Source organism: Ceratotherium simum, chromosome 28, assembly GCF_057802395.1.
Source record: "Ceratotherium simum simum isolate JZ-2026a chromosome 28, ASM5780239v1, whole genome shotgun sequence".
NCBI classification, from domain to species: Eukaryota; Metazoa; Chordata; class Mammalia; order Perissodactyla; family Rhinocerotidae; genus Ceratotherium; species Ceratotherium simum.
The window spans coordinates 27872695-27878609 of NC_141927.1; positions in this window are offsets into that span (position 1 = coordinate 27872695).

Below are 5915 nucleotides of genomic sequence, written 5' to 3' on the forward strand. Positions count from 1 at the left end.
GCCCTAAACTCCCCCTCCGCTTATACTTTCCTGTTCTGGCAGAAGCTCTGATGCGCTGTCTTCACGTCTTACCCAGTATCGCAGTCTTTGGAGTATACATCCAGACATGTAACTCCCATGAGTAACTTAGTGTCTTTCCTTGAAGCCAGTTGTGGTATTCACCATCTGCGAAGAACCAAGTTGGAAGCATCTCAAAGGCAGTGATGCGTCAGAAGCCGCCCCCCACTCCCATCATGGTCTATCCTGGAACCCTTTAGGAACCGCCCCAGCCCCCCTGCAGCCTGAATTAAAGGGGTGTCCACTGGATGCCCCAAATTCAAGAACTTGGTTTACTAAACCAAGGGCCTCACCCTCACTGTGCCTTGTTCCACACACCATTCTCTTCATTCCACCAGGCAGCCTCCTCACTCCCCATCTACAGTTATTTGCTTTCTTCACTGTCCAATATCTTCTGCCTTAGTCTCTGCAGGCTATGTCTGCGTCTTTCTTCTTTGACACAGCACTTTTGCAGAAAACCGTCCCTCAGGGTAAATGCTTGACCTGGCCTGGGAATCTCTGCACTTCCCTGCAAGCAGGCCCTGCTCAATGTGTCCCAGAAAAAGATCTGGTCATTCTGGCATTTGTGTCCACACCCTTGGTTCTGACCTATTAATTCCACATTTCTGACAGTCTCGCCTCCATATCTTTCACTACGACCATGAGTGAACAACTGAAGGTTGAAACAGTTACAGTTGTGATTAGAAGGCATATGATCACTAGCAAACAAATATAATGAAATATAACTCAAATGAATAAATAAAAACAGCTCACCTTCGCATAAATATGCAGATTTTTGGTTATATTTTCCTTTTTTTTGCATAAAATTAGAACCAGTTGCTGTGTTTACAGAAAAGGCTTTGCTTTGCCAAGCAACTTGGCAGAGATGATGTTCTTGCAATAAAAGGACAACATCCTAATATCTTTCCCAGCTCTAATCTATAAAATGCAGTCTCTCTTGCATTTCCAAACATCAGGGAATTATAACTTCCTCCCGTCACCACCAACACTGCTACAGACCAAAAAAAAAAAAAAAAAGCCAACATCTTTATTAATTCCTTGAATAAACTGTCACTGTGCACATGTCAAGTGCTAGAAATTGGGCTGGGCACTGTGACAGTCACAGCTGCATGTAAGCTGCGATCCCTGGCCCACAGGCACTCACAATCTAGCAGGGGAGATAAGACATGTACAATTAGCCACACTACTAGGCAGTGTGCCATAAATGCCGTGTGAGTGAGTGGTGAAGATCTCAAGTGCCACAGGATTTCAGAGGAGGGAGAGAAATTTCTGGCTTCACAGAGGAAGTTCAAGTTGAGCTGGGCTTTTGTTTATTCAATAAATATTTATTGGGTATATCCGAGGACTGGGTACTGTGCCAATTGCTGGGGAACACAAGAGAGGGCAAAACAGACATGGTCCCTGGGTCCTATGGGAGCCTATAAGGAAGTGGACATTAATCAAATGATCACACAGTTCTATAGTAATAACTTATGGTAAGTTGAAGGAGTCTTGAAGGAGTAGAGGGAGCTATATGGGCATAAAAGAAGGGATCAGAGAAGATTTCTCTGTGGAAGGGATGTAGCAGCTGAGATCTATAAATGAGTAGGAGTCAACTAGGAGAAAAATAAAAAGAAAGGAGAAGGGAGTGGGCATTACTGTCGAAGGGAACAGTACATGCAAAGTACTTGAGGTAGGAGTAAGCATAGCAACTGAAAAAATTAAAAATGCCTGTGTAGCAAAAATAATAGGGAGGCAGGAAGAACAAGAAAAGACTGGAGCTAGACCACTCAGAGCCTAGTCAGGTGAGGACTTTGGTCTTGATCCCAAGAGCAACGAGAATCTACTGAAGGGAGTTAAGTAGAGGAGAAATGATCAGATTTGTCTAGTCTGGCTGCATTGTGGGGAATGATTGCTTGTAGGACTTCAAAGCAGGTGCAGAAGACGAACTACGGGCAATTACACTAGTCCAGGCAACAGAAGACGGTGGCATTGGAGGAGAGAAGTGGATGGATTTGGGAGATGCTTGGGAGTAAAAAGTTAGTATCAGTTCTTAGTGATAGATCATGAGAATGTGGAAGGCTTTTTCCTCAATCCCAATGTTCCCTTTCTATGAAAAGAGTCTGTCTCAGCTCTTCTTCCTCTTGGGAGTGAGCTGCCACAGAGAGCAAGAGTTCTCTTCAGCTCGCCCTGGGAGAGACTGAGCTGTAAGCACTGCTCAGGACTAGGTGAGTGAGTGGGTCTGCTTTCTGCTGTGGTTTAGATGCCAGGCCCATTTGGCCCTTGCACTGAATTAAGTCCTCAACCCTTCTCTATCAGTAAAGGCACTGTAAGGTTTTTAATATCTTGGCCTCCATATTTACTCTTTGTTTTATTTCTCAAATTTACACAAACTGGGCAAAGAAGAGAGATGCTATTTATTACGGAATCTTTTGAGACTCCCAACAGACTGGATGTGGGGATTCCTTGATGGATGAATAAGATTTTTATAGAAATGGACAGAAAGGCATTACGGGTGTAATTACAGAATAAGGAAAGGAGCAAAATGGTAGAAAAGCCTACAAGGCACAAATGTGGAAAATTGAATGAACCAGTCTAGCTGGAGCTGAAGATCTATGTGAGGAAGTTGCTACAATCAGGCTGGAAAGACAGGTTGGATTAAGATTATAGAAGGTCCAGAGGACTATAGCCATGCTAAAGATTTTTAATTTTATCCTATAAGCAAAGGAAAGTCACTGTAAGGTTTTCAAGGCAGGTGGCTTGAGCTAAACAACTTGTGGTTTGTAGGGTAGATTGGAGCGTGGAAACCAGTTAGGAAGGTCCCGAACTAGCGTGGGAACAATAAAGAAGGAATAAATACAGACACAGGAAAGAAGAATTAATAGGTCTTTCTTGGAAGATCAGATGTAATAGGTGACGGACAAGAAGAATTCAAGATGGCTCCAGGGTTTGCCATCTTGCTGCCCAGAAAACAGGAGCACCATAGGGATGGGGTATTGGGAAGAAAATGATGAATTCAGTTTTAGACACACTGAGTTTGGACATGGAAGAGGGATACCCAGGCGGAAATGTCCACTGAGTTTTTGGACATGCAGAAGATGTGGATTTACAATTCTGGGGAAATGCCCCCTCACCCTTTAGGGAAGAAGAGGTAAATCCCTCAGCAATATCTCCTTTCCTGTCTGAATTCCCAGTGCCCAATATGTGTCAGGAACCTGTGATGTTTTTAACAATTGAAATGAAGGCTGAAGGTTCTATTCTGACTGTGGCTTGGCTAGTAAAACACTTGGAACCCAGTCTATCCAGGGCACTGGGTGACTGAGATTCCTAGAGAAGCCACTGAAGTCAGTAAGCAGAAAGGGGACAGTGATGGGAGACCAAGTGAGGGACAGACAGGTGGATGTCTCAGTATCTGCTAGGGCATTTCTTTCTCCTATGGCTACAATACACACTTCACTGGGTGTGGGCTCCAACAGGACTGTTGGTCTAGATGCCTTTAGGGATACACAAGCTGAGTTTACCTTCCAAGAATGGGAGACAAGAAGCCCAAAACAGAAGGTTATCTCATCCAGACATAGGAATAAATTTTACTTAATGGGTTAACACTTAAAAGTCAAAGAATTTATTTTCAACAAGGATGCCAAGATCATTCAATGGGGAAAGGACAGTCTTTTAAACAAATGGTGCAGGGAAAACTTGATATCCATATGCAAAAGAATGAAATTGTACCTTCACCTTACACCATATACAAAAATTAACTCAAAATGGATCAAAGACCTAAATTTAAGAGCTAAAACTGTAAAACTCTAAGAAGAAAACCTAGATGCAAATCTTCATGACCTTGGATTTGGCAATGGTTTCTTAAATACACCACCAAAAGCACAGGCAACAAAATAAAAATAAATAAATTGAACTTCATTAAAATTAAAAATTTTGTGCATCAAAGGACATTATCAGGAGAGTGAAAAGACAACCCACAGAATGAGAGAAAATATTTACAAGTCATATATCTGATAAGGGTTTAATATTTTATTTAATATTTATTAATATTTTAAAAAACTCCTCCAACTCAACAACAAAAAGATAACCCAATTTAAAGATGGGCAAAGGACTTGAACAGACATTTCTCCAAAGAAGATGTACAGATGGCCAATAAGCACATGAAAAGATGTTCAACATCATCCGTCATTAGGGAAATGCAAATCAAAATCACAATGAGATACCACTTACCTGCTAGGATGGCTATAATAAAAAAATGAAAAAGAACAAATGTTGGAGAACATGTGGAGAAATGGAATCCTTGTACATTGCTGGTGGTAATGTAAAATGGCACAGCCACTGTGGAAAACAGTCTGGTGGTTCCTCAAAAATAGAATTGCCATATGATCCAGCAATTCTACTCCTAGGTGCATATCCAAAAAAAGTGAAAGCAGGGACTCAGATACTTGTACACCAATGTTCACAGCAGCATAATTCCCAATAGCTAAAACGTGGGAGCAACCCAAGTATCTATCAACAGATGAATGGATAAACAAAATGTGATATATCCATACAATGGATAATAGTAGTCAGCCTTAAAAAGGAATGAAGTTCTGATACATTACAACATGGATGAACCTTGAAGACATTATGCTTAATGAAATAAGCCACACATACAAGGATAAATCTTGTATGATTCCATTTATATGAGATACCTAGAAAACGTAAATTCATACAGAGGGAGAGTAGAATAGAGGTTGCCGGGGGGGGGGGGGGGGGATGAATGGGAAGTTATTGCTTAACGGTTACAGAATTTTATTTGGGGTGATAAGAAATTTTTGGAAATAGTGGTGATGGATGCACAACATGGCACTGAATTATACACTTAAAAATGGTTAAAATAGCAAACATTTTTACCACAAAAAAGTCAATAATAGTCAGTTAATTGGGTAAGCATAATGATAATCATAACTATCATTTACTGAGTGCTCTCTGCATGCTAGGAGATTTACAAACACTATCGTATTTAATCCTCATAATAATCCTATAAGGCAGATGTTATTATCCCCATCATCTTATACATAGGAAACTGAGGCTTACAGAAGATCAGTAATCTCACCAGGGTCACAAAGCTGGTAAATAACTAGCTCAAAATCAAAACAATTTCAAGTTACTTAGTTGGAAGTTAAAGGAATTCTTTATTATTATTTTTTCTTTTTGGTTGAAAAAATTTGTATCTGAAAATATTTTTTAAGAAAATAATAATATTAATAGGACTATCATTACTTCTAAAAATAATATGGTTTTAAAACAACAATGAGATGCCAGTTTCTGCTGGCATTTATAAATGTGTAATTACAAAGATTTATAAATGTGTAATAGCCAATGTTTTTGAGGATTTAGTGAATTGGAAATCTTTGAACAGCAATTTGGCAATGTAAATTGGTACAATCCTTTTAGAAAGTCATTTGGAAATACATACCAGAATATTAAACACTTATTTTCAAAGTAGTTCTACTTCTGGAAATGGATCCTAAACTAGATTCGACATACAGAAAGAACATTTTCTATGCAAAGGTGTTAATTGAAGCATTATTTATAAATGGTAAAAAAAATAAAAGTAAAAACAATCTAAACCGTCCAGCAATTTCTGAATGCTTATTCAAGTTATTATATATTTACTCAACAGACTATATTTCTTTAAAATATTACTTATAGAATATGGGAAAATACTTTTTACAACGTTAAGCTTAAAAAGCTAGATACAAAATTGGATGTCCATTATGAGTAGAGTTCAGTAAAAATGGTATGCAGAAGGACATCTGTAGACTGACGAATGGAAACTGGACTTTTGCTGTGAACACGATGCAGTCTATACAGAAGTCTAAATACAATGATGT